At 37.1% G+C, this 17,013-nt stretch overlaps 1 long non-coding RNA gene and 3 other non-coding genes across 4 annotated transcripts; all 4 read left to right on the top strand.

The window, feature by feature from the left end:
* The first annotated feature begins 3,003 nt into the window (after positions 1–3,003).
* On the top strand, positions 3,004–10,247 carry LOC141301927 (uncharacterized). Its single transcript, XR_012342260.1, has 5 exons — positions 3,004–3,055; positions 3,308–3,421; positions 6,220–6,415; positions 8,163–8,228; positions 10,136–10,247. It is a non-coding gene; the product is annotated as an uncharacterized lncRNA (long non-coding RNA).
* On the top strand, positions 4,768–4,894 carry LOC141302214 (small nucleolar RNA SNORA71). Its single transcript, XR_012342323.1, has one exon. It is a non-coding gene; the product is annotated as a small nucleolar RNA SNORA71 (small nucleolar RNA).
* Positions 6,449–6,575, top strand: LOC141302213 (small nucleolar RNA SNORA71). The gene has a single exon (XR_012342322.1). It is a non-coding gene; the product is annotated as a small nucleolar RNA SNORA71 (small nucleolar RNA).
* LOC141302212 (small nucleolar RNA SNORA71) lies at positions 8,258–8,384 on the top strand. Its single transcript, XR_012342321.1, has one exon. It is a non-coding gene; the product is annotated as a small nucleolar RNA SNORA71 (small nucleolar RNA).
* Positions 10,248–17,013: the final 6,766 nt, after the last annotated feature.

Here is a 17,013-nt window from a genome sequence, read left to right as displayed (position 1 = left end):
GTTCTGTGTTTATCTGATGTCTCTGAATGCCGTGAATCTGCAGCACTGAGAATATTTGACTACAGACGCATTACATCCCAGTGTTAGTTTTTGCTGGGAACCCAGTCATCTCTTGACTTTGAGGAGTTCAGAACAGGTGACTTGCAGTTAATTGTGATCGAATAAAGAGTGACTTTGTTTTTCTTTAAACCATAAGGTCACTTTCAAAGAAGGAACACAGTAGTTTTTTCATGCAGCTGTCAAGTTTGAGATTTTGGGTTGAGTTTTTTCAGACTAGTGGAAAGAAAACACCTAAAACTCACTGTAGTGTTTCTTTTATAGCACTTTATCTATTTGTCAATAGATTTCAATTACAATACAGATTTTTAAAGACCAAGACCTTTTTCTCCTAGTCTGGAAAAATCTAGACCCTTTTTAAATAGTTTGGTTTTGGAGATCTGTTTTTGAAAGCAGTTAATGGCTGTAATAGTTGTCAAATTTGCTCATGGTACTTCACAAAGATTTAATATTCATCGTGGCATTAAGGATGCCCTCTCTCTCCCTTTTTATTTTTGTTAACAAAATAGTTGCTTTAGGTGCACGATTTAAACTTAGTTTGTGGATGACACTACAGCGTTTTTGAAAAACAAACTCTAAATACCAAAAATAATTAGATATACTGAGGAATTCACTGCTGTTTTAGGCCTTAAAATGAACTTCTGTATTGTTTCCCCTTAAAGATTGCTCCTTTACAGAAATAGAGAAGATTCCAGTTAAACATAAACTAACATATCTGGGTGTAATCATTTGTAAAAATTAAAATCAAAGAAGTCAGTTCAATTTTGAGCCAATTAATTTGTGGTTAATGTGAGACCTCTCAATATCTGGAAGGGCATTATTGTCCGAGGTGGAAGGTATATCTAGATCGATGTATACGTCATTGTAATGCATTTCCTCATATATTTAACACTCTGGGAGCCATAGATTTTTTGTTAAAATGTAATTTTTCTGTTGACAAAATTCCTGTTAAATTGGCCAGTGTGACAGTGTTTTAAAGAGCTATATTTCAGAAGGAATCCGCATGATTTACATTGAAAATGTTGATGTTTTAGAAGAACAGTGCAGTAATAAGATTATAAGGAATGCTCTTGGTTCTGTGTCTTGACTTGCAGCAAGGTCTTCTTTATTTGGGTTAAAGCGTGGAATCTGTCAAAAACAAAATGAAGGAAGTGTCTTACAAAATACTTCATAGAATTTATCCTGCCAAGCATGTTTTGGGAAGATTTAAGCTCAATATGTCATATTCCTGTGAATTGTGTGCTCAAGAAAATTCTTTGTATTTACTCAAGATTATTTTGGAAAGATATGGAATTCTATATTAACAGAAAAATGGAATGTATGATAGAAATGTGTATATTTGATGTGCTTTTTTATACAGATTGAATTGTAAAGAACAACATATTATACATTTGTTTATTAGAAAATTAAGCGGGCTAAGTGTAAACCTAATTTTTCTCGTTTTATTAATGAGTTCAAATTGTATGTAAACCTCTTGGAACAAACAAACAAACAAAAAAAGCTCTAAAACATTGAAATTTATGTAATTTAATTCCTTTCTTTTTTCTATTTTTGTTTCTTCTTTTCCTCTGGCAGCTAATGTTAATTTGATATGAATATGTAATACCTCTTGTTCTTGTGGCATTGAATTAATAAAAAAAGTGATACTTAATTATTAAAAATGTATTTTAAAATCTTAAGGGTACGTCAAGTAAATATATTAGATGAAAGATGACAAAAAAGTTTGTGAATTTGTGCATTTTGTTTGAAAGACAAAAGCCATCCAATAGAAATACAGAGTGATAAATCTAATAAAAATAAATGTGTTCATCAGTAGTTGATGTAATGTGTGTCAATTTCTATTTTAGAAAAGGAAAATTTTACATATGACAAAAAAAAGGAATTAGGGAGAATCAATAAATTGTGAATAATTTATTGCTTTTATGTAAATATCATGTAAACCATCAAAAGTAAGCTTAACTGTAGTCTAATTGTAGTATTTAAAAATTCAAATGTAATTTAATCTAATCACAAGCACTTCATTATTGAAATCAGATTACGCAATCCATCTACAGATGTACAACAAATACTTGTTTTATTATAAATTTAATTCTTTTCTTAAGCAAATTTTATATTTACAAATGTAAATTCTCAAATTCTAAACCTGTCTTTGTGGTCTTTTTAAGAGACATGGAAAATTATATTCATTTGATTTCAATATATAAAAATGAGAAAGCTATGAAAACTGTTAAAATTTGCTCTGCACAAGGAATTTTATGTACAGTGGCCCTTTTTTGCTTTGTTTATTTTATTTTGTATTATTACTTGTTTTGTTTTTTTATTGTTTGAATGTTTGTAACCTTTCAAGTATCAGTATTGCTGATATTTTGTACCGAATTGTATGTTCTTGTTTTTTATCATAACATACTTTAACATAGAATTTATTCCTGTGATGAAAAGCTGAATTTTCATCATTTGTTACTCCAGTCTTCAGCGTCACATGATCCTTCAGAAATCATTCTAATATACTGATTTATTATTAGAAACATCAATGTTGGAGAATATCAACAAATTTATTTGGAACCTGTGATTTTTTTTTCAGGATTCTTTCATGAATAACAAGTTTAACTTAATACATCCTTGGTGAATAAAAGTATTAATTTCTTAAAAAAAAAAAAAAAAGAAACAATAAAAATGTACTGACCCCAAACTTTTGAACGGTATTGTACGTGTTTCTGCTTTAATACCAATGTCATGTGCTATCAGCAAATGCTGAAATACAATTGATTCAGAAGCTTCTAGAAGGAGAGCTGTATTTACCATGATTTACTACGGTATTTTTGATGGGAGTTACGCACCAGTGCGTGAGGAGCGCAGCTGCAGTGTGTGTCCTCCGCCGCTAGAGGTCAGTGAGTGGCGTTTGCCGCGTCTCTGTCTGCTCGACTTCCGGTCGGGCTCTATTTCTTTCCCTGCCCAAGTACTGCCCTCTCTCTTCTCTTCCGCTGTCCGGATCGTCATGGTGGGTATCCGAGTGTTTGTCTCTTTATAATCTGCTGTAATCCGTGTGTTTCGCTGCTCGGTTCATGAACACAGAGAGCGGACTCTGACGCAGAGTTTGAGTGGCGCGCGCGTGCGTGAGTATGACGAGGCAGATTAGAGCGCGCGCCAACATTTACTGCCGTTTCTGGTTCTTCATCAGTGTGTTTCTGGGGCAGCAGCTGATCTGACTGACCACTGCGGTGTGGTAACGGATCTGTATCTGTCTCCGCAGGGACGCGTCAGAACCAGAACCGTGAAGAAGGCGGCTCGGGTCTTATGGAGAAGGACTGCAGCCGCCTGAACAACGACTAACACCGGCGAGGAGACCGCCATCAGACAGCGTTTGGTAGGAAGCAGCACTATAACGATCTGGTAGATGTTTAGTAGCTGAGAATGCGTTCAGGTGACTATCACAGCTGTTGTTTTCACTCTGGTTCCGGTCCAAACTCATATAATCACTCTATAATTCAAGACTGCGTTTCCTAAAGCATCGTCAGGTCCATTGAACTCTATTGATCACGACTCAACTGGAAAACATAGTTTTTTGGAAAAAAAGAGCGCATCCCTCAGGGCTCTCTTACTTTTGTTGTTAGGAGCACTTGTCAAACTTTCAGGAACTCATTCTAATCCATAAAATCTGAGAAAATATTAGCCTTCCTATTAATACGAGGTGATATTTAGCTCAAAGTGATTTACAGGGGAATTTTGTTTTTACCTTTGTAATGGCATTTTTCTAACTTAATTAAAGGGGTAGTCGGATGCCCATTTTCCACAAGTTCATATGATTCTGTAGGGTCTTAATGAAAAGTCTAATATACTTTGGTTAAAAATTCTCAATAGTGTATAAAAACAGCCTTTTACCTTGTCAAAATCAGCTCTGCAAAATATCAACTCATTTTAAGACATGGCCCCTTTAAATCCAAATGAGCTCTGCTTGCCCCGCCCCTCTCTGCTGAGGGATTATGAGCTGTAATGTTTACTTTAGCTGAGTTTAGCTGCGTTTATTGGCGAAACATTCCAACAAGAGTATTAAGAATGTTTTAAATATAACACTTTGAATACAGAAATATTAAATTTAAAAAACTGAGAATATACTTTAAAAATTAAAGTAAATCTGCGGCAAAACACTGATTTTAATACTGAATCATTCATTCATATGATTCGTTCGAACAGCTGATTCATTCAGGAATAAAGCAAGTGACTGTCTTTATGAATGGGAAATGGAATCATTGACTCACTAGATTCGTTTAAGAGTTCATTCATAAACCTAACACCACTGTGTTTGAATGGAGATGCGCAGCGGCTCAGTTGTGACTCGCTTCTGACTATTTTTGACGAAGAAACGGCAAAATCAGGCAATAGTGTTATAGTCAGACAACGTAAGTCATTTAATATTAACTTCTTGTTTAGTTAACTGTTGTATTAAATGAGTATCTCATTTACAAACTCCCCTAATAATCATTAAAAGCTGTCACTCGTCTTAGTTCATCGCAATCTCACACAGCTCCATTATAACCAGCACAGCTCCGATTGTCTTTCTCTGATCTCCGTGAAGCGTCCTCGAGTGAAACGGTCGGACTTGACTCCTGTGTTTGTGGGCTAGTGATTCATTTTGTAACAAAATACTTAAACAGAAGGTTTTCATTCAGCTGAAATCAAAGCGCGTCGATGTAAAGAGGTGTCTCTGCTGGGTCCTGTATCGAAAGTGACTGTGGAGTGACTCTGGTCTCCAGGTCATCGATAGTACAGGAAGAACAACTGAAAGAGTTTCCCGTGTTTGCTGGATTCTGTTCCTGACAAACCCTGAGTCTTTCACACAGACTTAGTTGACACTGATCTAATACGCAAATAAAAGCTGAGCTTAGGGGCGGGCGATATGGCAAACATAGATCACGATTTTAACACAATTCTTTGTCGTGTTGGTCTTACTGTTTTACAAGTTGTAGAGCAGCACAGCCAAACTTATTTCCCTATTTTAAAACCAAAACCTTACAAGGTAACACAATGGATACAAAGAATGACAGGTTCACATATGAACTAAACTGTTTACATGTAACCCTTGTGTGTTTTTGACAGTATTAGCCAATCAGACGGCAAAGATAGCTGAGTCCAGTAGTCAGGTGCTGTTTGACAAGCGTTTAGCGCACGCTTCAGGTGAACACGCTTATGAAGCACATGACACAACAGCACACGGATGAAATGATGTTATTCAACCGGCAAGGCTTTAAAGCACATGCACGTAATGTATTTAGTGATTGAATAAGTGCAGCGTCCCGTCAGTGAATGTGTGTGTGCTGTTGTACAGTATATATTATTCAATATATTATATATATTTATTCAAAAGCAGATCGCGGAGACATTTTAATCTTCCATGAGCAAAAATCGTCATATCACACACTCCTAACTAAACTGCATGTAAACGGTTGAATTGCACATTCAAGGCAGTTTTTATATGAACTCAACTTGTTTACATAAACATTTAAACAGTGGCTGTAATAACTTGCTTTCAAGACCGATTTATGCACACATTAAATATTGAAGAATGGTTTACGTAAAGATGCAGTAATACATTAATATATTAACAAAATTCTAGTTTCTAGAGTTAATTATTTTCTACTTGATTGAGATTCTGACCACAGAATGTCTTTGAGGTTAATTTGACGTTATGGAGCAGCAAAATGATGTTTATTGATTAGGGCTGCTCGATTTTGGCAAAAATCATAATCACAATTATTTTGGTCAATATTGTAATCACGATTATTTAACACGATTATGATAGGGTCCAAAACTTTATATTAGTGATTCATTTAAAGATGGCAATACAGCAGGAAAAAGGGATACAAAAAAAAAAGCAGTGCTTGAGATAAAACTAATTCAGTATTTTTTTTTATTTTTATAAAGTAGTCTAACAATACTACAGAAATTGAATGTAAATTAAAACGCTGTCTTCACTGTAATAGTTAAACATGCTTTGTTTCTTATGCGTCATTCAAGAGCAGTGAGTGATTTCTCTTTATATTTTTACGTTTTATTAATATTAAGCACAGAGACGGCAGAAGGAATATCATGTGTTGCCGCTGTAAGGAAGTGCTAGCTGATGTGTGTTCACGCAGAAACACTAATGATCTTCTCTGTGTCCGATAGTGATTGCGTTGTGAAGGCATGGCTAGCGGCGTACGGCTCGCTGAAGACCAGCATCTGCACTGATGTGAACGAGCCGTCCGTGTGTCTCTGCAGGAACGTCACACACCGGACGAAGCACATCCAGAGATGTCCAGTCAGAGGAGTCTTCATCAAACTGCAGGAGGAAGAGCCAGAACACGGAGACTACGAGCCTGAGGTGCGTCCCTGTGTCTGTGTCTGTGTCTGATGGTCCTGTATCGAAAGTGACTGTGGAGTGACTCTGGTCTCCAGGTCATCGATAGTACAGGAAGAACAACTGAAAGAGTTTCCCGTGTTTGCTGGATTCTGTTCCTGACAAACCCTGAGTCTTTCACACAGTCTCTTACTGAAATGAATTCTCTTCTTCTGACTAGAGATGCTCATTCAGTTCATTTCCCTGACCGACAACCGCTGCTCCTTATCCCAACATTAACCGTTAAATGATACAACTTGAATAATGAATTAGTTTAAAATAAAAATAGAATGCACGAGTATCTGTGATGATACATAAAAAATACAAGCAAATGTTTCATTTTATCGTGCAAACAGCAGCAACAGAGCAACAACAAAAACTGTATTGACATATACTCAAATTATAACGCACCAGCAGCGCTTCTGAGAACACAGAAGATCAGAATAAATTATATAAAAACAGGAAAATAAATAGGCCTACACTAAATATATATACATTTAATAACTATCTAATTAAAGGCACAATATGTCATTTTTCAGCTTTAAAAATAGCAAAAATTCATTATCCTGACAGTTTCCATGAACTTTCAAATCTGGAGAAATTTATAGTTTAATTCGAAGACATGGGGCGTTTCTTTATTTCTGTTTTGTCGCCCGTCTATGGTGTCATATAACCTTTGACCCTTCTAGTTTCTCTAACTTCCTGCGGAACCGTCAAATACAAAGGGGAACAGAAGCAAAGAGGAGATGAAGAAAAAGTAGTAGCTAGTCTTTATATTTATATTGTTTATATTTGTTCACATTCTGTGAACAAATGTCAAAATGATGTGCTCTTTAACAGATGAACATTATACATTCTCACTCCAAGCGCACATAACGTCACCTGATTCAGACTATCAAACAGATAATTATTAGAATTAGGTGTGATAAAACAGGGTTGGAGTGCAAAAAGTCGGGACAGTATTTCTCCAGGACCAGGGTAGGAGACGCCTGAATACATTAACGTTAGTAGACTCATCTTACATTAGCTAGCGTTACTGATAACTTAGCAAGTTAACGTTTTATTACCTCGCGGCAATTTCATTAGAATGGCATTAACGTTACAGAAAGTGAACAGCCGTAACTAAACGTAACAAGAATAGAAATACCAATCCATTAGTCTAACACCTCGTCAGTGAACATGTTTTCTGCTGGAGATGCTATATGGCTGGTTGGCATTGAACTCCCATGAGCCTAAAGTACGTCTTTTGTTATTATTTTGATTGAGTGACCCCTGGTGGCCAAAAATCCCATACTGTAGCTTTAAGATGACAACTAAACCACACTGTATCCTTCTATACGTTTTGCAGAACGTTACCGGTCTTCTTGTTCTTCCCGTTGGACATAAAATATATAGCAGACCAGCCAATACCTCAGTGTGCCTAGTTTTTAACATGTCCACATGCTGTACGATAGACTGGAACGCTGCCTGCTAACTGTTAGATCCACGACAAAAACACCATCACAAAAACCCTTTCAATTTTGCGGTTCGGGACTGCCATCCGCTGTCACATGTGTGGAGCAATAGCCAATCACAGACATATCTGATGACTTCATTATCAACTGATAGTTTATCTGATAGTAATAATCAGTTAAAATTCTTACTGTCGGATCATTATGAGCATCCCTACTTCTGACGTTTAAAAGTGAAGTTTAGATGTGGTTTGATCTGGTTTGTGATTGTGTTTCCGCAGGTGTCTGGTCTGGATCAGGAGGTCATCGAGGTCGATACGGACATCAGGGAAATGCTCAAGCTTCTGGTGAGAGTCATCATTGGGTCGCTGGTGGGTCCTGTATCGAAAGTGACTGTGGAGTGACTCTGGTCTCCAGGTCATCGATAGTACAGGAAGAACAACTGAAAGAGTTTCCCGTGTTTGCTGGATTCTGTTCCTGACAAACCCTGAGTCTTTCACACACTTGTTTTTGAACGTAGGCCTGTCACGATTATTAAATAACTGTCTGATCGTGGTCAGTTCAGACAACGAGATTATTGCGCTCCTTTAGCATCCACTAAAAGGCAGTGCATTCACACAGGCCACAAACACTGAGTTCCAGGAGTGACAACAGCATTTAAACGCAGGAGTGAAGTCCCCTAAAGGTCTGGAAACTGTGATGATTGACAGTTTGGAAACCATAGCAACGTTTTGCCATTTTGCACATTTAGTGTCTGTTATTGTGACAAAACGCTCATTATTTTCAACATTTATCCAAAGGACAGTGGATGTGGCATTGTGTGTTTTCTGCTTGTTCAGGCTGCTTCACAGTCTGTGTTTCCATAATCGCTCTTTACAAGCGCTTTTTGGACTTGATCTTGGATCAAAAAGCGATCAGGTTTATGGAGTTATTGAAAGTGAGCCGACTCGAATCACTATATTTGTGTCTTGAACATAAAGCATTTGGATTTTGTTCTTAATACAAATATTTGTTCCGTTTGGTTTCACACACACTGCAAACAGCTTACGGTTTCAAATGACTAAAATACTTCAGTTTTGTATGTAATGGCAAAGTCATTTGTTCATTAAAAAGATTTAGGTTTTTTTAAACTAACAAACAGCTTTTTTTAAAATCCTCACGACAAGCCTAAAATAAAAAAATATAGATATAAACACAGTTCAAGTATGAATCAAAGTTATACGTTAAACCTAGATAAATGTGTGCTATTAGGTGCTTCTCTGATGGTTTAACACGTGCATGTTTTGCGGAGAGAGAGGAAACTGAAGCGCTTTACACGCAGGCGCCAGTGCAAACACTTGCATTTTTACAGTTTTGCTCTCAAATGTAAGAGTAATCCATCATTTGGATCTTGTATTTGTGTGAGCACTCACAATATCAACAAAACCCTACAGACAGAGCTTTTATAAAATAAAGAAAACCACAATGACGCGCTTTCGGCGTCTCATTCTTGAACAGGAGCGCTTCACAAAAATGAACCAAGACTCACAGATCTGATCTATATCTATAGAAAGCTTTAAATTATTGCTTAAATAAAACAAATTATTAAAACTCTTTCATTATGTAAATATGCATTTCTCTCTAAAGGCGCATCCGAAAAAGGGATTGTGAGTTTGATCTTTGCGACACTGACTCCGAATACACTTGTTTATTAAGTCAAATATCTCTATTTCCCCAGACACATTCTTCTGCCGCTGCTTTGTGGCAAGTTTCAGTCTATTGCGTGCGTTAGAACGCGATCTCTTCAATTGACAATTTAATTAAAAATGTGCATAAAAATGTATGTCAAAGCATAAAACAGACAATCGCAATTATTTCTTAGACAATTGATGATCAGCTAGATTTCATAATCGTGACAGCCCTATTTGAACCTTGATGTTGATTCTACATTAACTTCCTGTTCTTATTGAAGGGCTGATATGATGGTTCACAGTTCAGAGGCTGTTAGACGTGAGATAACAATGAAAACGGGAGTGAATTAATGACTTCAGTCAAGTGCACAACTTTGAGATTCAGCTGAATCAGTAGACTAGTGTTGATCAGGTGATTTTGGGTTTATTTAGAGAGTCTCCTGCTTTATAAACTGAACTCCAGCTAAACGCCGGTCAACTGTAGCAGCTGTTGGTTTGCTTTACTGTATTTGGATGGTCTTCCACATGTTTGACCGTTAGTGAGGGACTCTTCTGTCTTTACTAATTGTTTCTTTCTCCATCAGGATTTCCGCAGCCGTCTAATCTTCAGGTCACTCGGCTTCCTGTCGGCATCAACTTCTAGACCCCACGTCTAGACATTTGTAATATCTTTTAATAAAACTGTGGAAAAACCAACACTGATGTTGTGAGGTCTTCATTTCTCAATATTAACGTTCACAGAGGTTTCATTTCTTTCACACGAGTTCAAACGTGTCGTCATTTAGGTCTGTGTTAATCAGGTTTAATGATGGGTTAAAGCAAATCAAACCCAGATATTAATGCCTCATGTCTTTTTAACCCTTTAAAATCTTTTGGACTCCTTAATATAAACATCTGGGCCTGTATTCACAAAACATTTGATCTTAGCACTAAGAGTTCTCCTAAATAGCAGTAAATGTTTTTAGCTAAGAGTCTTCTTTTAAAACATATTCCCAAAGCTGCTGAGACAAACTTACTCAGGAATAGAGGAGTCTTGAGCTGAGAGTAAGGGGCGGGGTTGAGCTCGTTACTATGGATGATGTCAGCATGCTCATTAACTATGCACACTGTGATTGGCTGATAGGGGTCTCTGTCAGACATTTATTCATAGAAATATTGTAGAGTGTGATATGTTGCTATATTCAAATAAAGGTTAAAAGCAAATGTTGCCACATTAAATAAAGATTTTAAATGCAGGCTAAGTGTCACTAATTAAATTTGAAGTGAATCAAAACCTTTCATCAAAGTTGTCCTAAAACCAAAACAATACCCGTTCTTGTCTTGGAACAACTTTAACTTTTTTGATCCTCTTCAAATGTTGACTACTGTGTGCTTCACGTAAACGATTAGTGAACATGCATAAACAGCCTTTTAATTAACAGTAGAATAATCATTAATAGTAAGACAAAGGGGATAATTAAAGGAAATGTGGAGTGAGGATAATACCTTTTTAAAAGCTGATCATTGTCAAATATTTCTAAAATGTTTACGTCCTGAGGCAGACAGTCGGCAACAGACATTTTAGGACAGTTTGTGGCTTGGTCTCAGTGACGTAGGTCTCACAGATTTAGGAGCTGGTTTTAGAGCACCTCAATTTAGGACACGTCCATTATTTCTAAGATTTTCTCCTAAATCTGTGAGTTCTGAGCTTCTTTAGCCTTAAGATGTTTTGTGAACACAGGCCCTGGAGAAGTGTTTCTTCCCACTAGTGTGACCTTTTGAAACTTTTTTTTTATTTTTTAATTTTTTTTTGTTTTTTTAAAGAGGTGTGAAGAGACTACAAGAGTTTCCCCCAAAATGAAAATGTGTTCACAGCCAGGTTATCCGAGATGTAGATGAGTTTGTTTGTCGGTCAGGACCCGTATTCTTAAACATTCTAAGAATCCTCTCAGAAAGCTCCTAATTTAGATAAACCATTCCTATGAGGAGTCTTAGCTTAGGAGTGATTCAGGACCAATCAACAGAAAAGACAAACACATTTATCTTAGTGTGGAAAGTGATTTTTTTTTTAATCAGGCTGTTAATGTTGTATTTAATCAGAACAGCAGCACATTGCGGTTGTGAAAGTGCTGTAATTGTTGGTGTGATCTCTTTGCTTATAGAAGGATGTAAACAAACCCAAATCATCTCTGCTGCACAGTTGCATTGTTTCCAGTTGACAAATATGTTCATGTAATAAATCTAGTGATTACTTCTATTTCTGTCAGAGATGTTAGCATGTCTCTAATAAAATCATTCACAAACATTATCTAACGTGTCTCATCTTATTAACTCACTGTCATGCATTGTGTGCAGAATATTTCTGTCCTCCTCATGTTTTGTCAATGTTCTCCACTGCTAAAGAAACTCTTAATAGTCCTCATTCATACTCCTAACAATTTTAGACCTTAAGACCTCTTTTAAGGGTTAAGATGCTTTCTGAAATACTTTTTTCTTTACTCGGATCCTTTCTTTAATTTGATGTGGAATGTGAAACATCCACTTTTCTAAGAATTCTGTCACTAGAAGGAACTCTTTGCACCAAGATGTTTTATGAATACGGGCCCAGATTTGTATAAATGTGTGATTCCATCACTGTCTCAGCAACAGATCCTCTGGAGTGAATGGGTGCCGTCAGAATGAGAGTCCAAATAGAGGTGATCGGTCCTAGGTTATGGAATAGCCTTCCGATTTATATCAGATCTGCCCAAACCCTGTCAGTCTTTAAATCTGCTCTGAAAACTTACCTTTTCTCTAAGGCGTTCAACATTACCCAACACTAATTTCTCTTGATTTTTCTTCTCAATTTTATTTTGCTTTTTTTTTAAGATTCATTTTTAGAATATTTATATGGTCCATTTATGATTTAAATGGCTTTGTATTTGTATTGCCTTTTTATTTTTGCTTTTGTAAAGCACAACATGGCCAACGCTGGTTGTTTTTAAATGTGCTATATGAATAAACTTGTATTGTATTGTAAAAACATCACAATAATCCACAGCACTCCAGTCCATCAGTTCACATCTTGAGAAGACAAAACCTGAAACAAACCCATCAAGACATTTTTAACTCCAATTGAGTCCATAACTGATAATGAAACTTCATCAAAATCCAGCCACATATTTGTTCAGAGCTGTTTTGGCTTGTAAACGGTGCTTGATCTGCGCAGATTTCTCTCCTGATTCAGACCAGACCACTTTTTCAGAGGAAGTGTTATTATGGATTATGAACTTTGAGTTAAAAACGTCTTAATGATAGATTTGTTTGAGTTTTTGTCTTCTCCAGATGTGAACTGATGGACTGGACTGGTGTGGATTACTGTGATGTTTTTATCAGCTGTTTGGACTCTCATTCTGACGGCACCCATTCACATCCATAGGTGAGACAGTGATGGAATGACACATTTATACAAATGTGATGAACAAACAAACTCATCTACATCTCGGATAGCCTGGTTGTGAGCACATTTTCATTTTTGGTGGAACTATTCCCTAAATCTTTCAAAATAGTTTTGTCAGGCAGTGTTCAGTTTCTGTGCTAATAGCGCCATCTAGTGGAATCACACAGATAAAGCATACCTTTGCAAACGCCTTAGGTTTATTCTTATTCCTGTAACCCAGGGGTGTCAAACACTGGTCCTGGATGGCCACAACTAACACAAATGGCCAGTTTAAAACACGCAAACACAAAAAGATGTGAAAGGACGCTCGCAGAGAGACGCATCTCAAAGCGCTTGAGAATCGAATTTGCCTCTCTATAGCTCTTGAACTGACAAATACATACTAAATTATGTCGAATTATTTTGTCTTGGAGAGTATCCTCGAAAGAACTGTCGGTTATGTTTTAAGTGAAAGTAAACAGTTGAGAAATGAATTGGATGTTCGCCTGATTTACTCTCTACTGCTGATGATGTTCTTAATGTTAACCCAACTAACTTACTTTGTAGTTTTAACAAGAATTTATCTATATTTAATTCATACAGTGAAGACTATGCAGTGCTATTTTACAGTTGATTATTCGGTTTCTGTACCTGGAGACTACAAACTTAAAATAACACTATGTAAATAGCACAAATGAATAAAATGAAGAAGTACACAAATTAAAGTCAAGAAATCATGTTGCGAACTTGGTCTACAAGGTGTGCATTTTTGCACGAATGAATTGTTAAAAGATGTTTTGCATGTTACAAAATATTGGTATAGTACAATTCGCTATTTCACCAGATCAATGCGTCCTATAAAGCGCTTTGTCGAATGTAACGCATCCTTACGGACGTACACACAGAGAGATCGCAGAGCGTCGCGTTATTTAAAGGGGAAGTGTATGGAAAAGGTAGCTGCATTCTGATTACTTGAATGCCACTGATCAGGCTTTTATCTGTAGTTTGGGGTAACAAAGTGTTTTATAAATGTGACTTTTAATAATAATACAATAACTGACACTTTAAATCAAAGTTTCAAACAACAACCACAATTAAAAAAAAACAAAAAACAAAAAAAACAGATAAATACAAAACGTAGCCATTGATAATATCTAAACATGTATCCAAATTCAAATGTAATAAAATTAATTTATGCTCAGATATGTGGAACTCACAATGTGCTGAATCTCCACAAATTAGTGTTGTTATGGCAGACAACTTGAATGTAACAAGAAACTGTCTGAAAAGATGAATGTACCAGTGGGGGCTGGTCAGTAGAGGGCGCTGAGGTGCCGCTCCATCAAGGAAGAAGACTACTCAAAAATATGTTCAATATACATTACAAAACAATCACGAAACTGCATTATTCAGTCATTCAGTATACTATTCGACTGGGAGTCATGTTAGCACCTATAAAAAAAAATATGTTTTTTGTTTGTTTGTTTGTATGTGCGGAGACGCACGTGACTTGAGGCTGAGCTCTGATTGGCTCTTTTCAGTTTTTCCTCGGTTTCAGGTTTTCCTCGGGGCGCTGTGCCCAGATCCTCCCACATTAGATCTCAGCCAATCAATATTGATTTTATATATTTTGGCCTCATGTGATTGGACCTTTCTCGACTTTCAAATAGGAGCAATATCTTTTCCAAGATTATAGTAAATTCGTTTCTATCTTTTAAAGAAATCTTTGAAAAGCCGTTCAAATGAAGAAAAAAATAAATAAAATAAAAATACGGATCCTGGAGCTTGGATGTAGTTTGCTCACAAGTGCGATTTAAGTCATGCCTTTTATCATTTTCCCTCTTTGTTATTTTAAAGTCCTGTCACCAAAGGGTTGTGGGCAACTGCACAGAAAGTAACTGAAACAATGCGGTTTAACTCGAGGCGATCATCGGGGTCCAATGGTTTGTGTAGATGATTGAGTTCCACAATGAACACATCATGAGTCTTTATGTAAGTATTATTGGGTGCACAATATTAAAATAGATAAATAATATAGTGTTACCTCTTTAATTGGACATAGATTCACTTATGTCAAAGTCCTTTTAAGACAAGTCATGTGACTCGGCGGCCATCTTTGAAACGCCTCTCAGGCATCCAAGAGCAGCTCCTATCTCTTTGAATGGGGAAACATCAAATTCTCCAAAACTGTTTGCCAAACTTACGATTAAATTTCATATTTGAAATCTCCAAAGAAATCCAACAAGAACTGCCTCATAAATATAGTTCCTTGTGCTTTAATAGCGTTATAAAAATGCTTATTTTTCCGGCTAGATGAGCCAGTGCGCATGCGCAGGACTGAACACACGTCTAACGGTGCGTTCACACTGGCACGAAGCGAGCGGGGCGAAGCGAGCGTTTTCAATTCATTCATGTGGAAGTTGAGCGTAAACGGTCGCGTGGTGCATTTTGGGATTGGAAGCGTTGCGGAGAAAGCGTTGAGAGCGTCAAAAGGTTGGGCATTCCTCAACTTTATGCAAATTTCGAGCGCAAAACGCCGGCGACAACCAATCGCTGTGAAGAGTAGGCAAGGCAAGATTATGACGCGTGTTTCTGAAACTGGTGGATTACTGAGCTGAAATCACATATTATTGAAAAAGTCAAGCAAAAGTAAATGTACTTTGCATGTTTTAATTATATGCTACAGTTTAGTTTTCGAACCGCCGTTAAAAGAAGACAATGGAACATAAATAGGGTGTGAACATTGTTTTTCAGAGGCGTGCTCTGCCCTAAATTTGACACACCCCAAAGCAGTGGCGTTGTAGCGTTGCCAGCGGCACTGAGCGCATATTTAACGCTGTAGTGTGAACGCACCGTAATGGTGCATCACACCGCCCCAAACATCAGCGTCAGTCCCGGCAAGATTACATGTAAAGTCTATGGTTGAGTCCGTCAGAGGACCGTCAGAGGCTCTGCGGTGCGGTGTGTCCGTTGGATCCGTCAACTTTTCAAGCGTTACCTGCGTTTCAAGCGTCAACGCAGCAAACGCAAGCAACGCAGAAGTTCAGCTAGCTGAATAGTGCGTCAACCAATCAGAGCGTCTCACTGTAGCGACGTCACCACACGTATCTTGAATGAAGCGGGAGCAGAGAAAAATTATTTTCAATTTTATTATATATATATATATATATATATATATATATATATATATATATATATATATATATATTGCTCATTGTAGCCGTCTGCAATCGCAGAGAATTGTATGATCCGTCCTCGTTGTTGTATAAAGACAGGAATGTAAAGAAACTTGCTTGGATGAAGATCGTTGAAGAGATGTCGGGTAAGTTATCAAATCTTTTCTCAACGTAATTATTTCCCATTTCGTTAGCTAGTGAAACATGGTCATGAGAAGATGTCCACTCCCTACTAGTTTGCCACTGTTTATTGAGGGGAAGTGTGCAAACTAGATGCGTTAGGAGCGTTGCCTGAAGTGTGCGGTGTGAACACACTGTTAGAGCGCCGACTGTTTCTATAGCAACCGGGAATTCTAACTGCAGCTGGAGTGACGCGCTGACCTTACTCATCAACGATTGGCTCTTTCACTAAGAAGGCGGGGCTTCGCGGCCATGATGACCGTTGCATTTTTCCCCATTCAAAACTACACGAGTGACATGTCTTTGGTATTCTATAGTCTTTGGTTATGTCTGACAACTTTATAAATATATTGTCAATACCATTATACTTAGGTAAAAAAAAAAAATTCAAATACATATGTCGTATTTTTGCATAACAGTTACTTATTATATTGGGCTTTATTAAACTTTATGAAAATAATTTATATGCTTTTTTTACTACAAGTCCATTGTATTTTCAGTCTTTCAGGGTGCTTTCACATCTGTTGTTCATTTGGTCCGGATCAAGGGCAACAAATGAAACATTGTAGCATTTTTTGGGTCCTTTTCACACCACACTGATTGTTGACGTGCGGTATGCACGCTCAGAATGGAGACGCGCAGGTGGTGCGACGCACTCGTTTTTTCCATTCGCGAACGCGCCGCAACGAGATAAAAACATATGAACTTT

The sequence above is a fragment of the Garra rufa genome, chromosome 25, assembly GCF_049309525.1.
Source record: "Garra rufa chromosome 25, GarRuf1.0, whole genome shotgun sequence".
In the NCBI taxonomy this organism is placed as follows: domain Eukaryota; kingdom Metazoa; phylum Chordata; class Actinopteri; order Cypriniformes; family Cyprinidae; genus Garra; species Garra rufa.
This window is presented reverse-complemented; position numbering and strand designations above follow the sequence as displayed.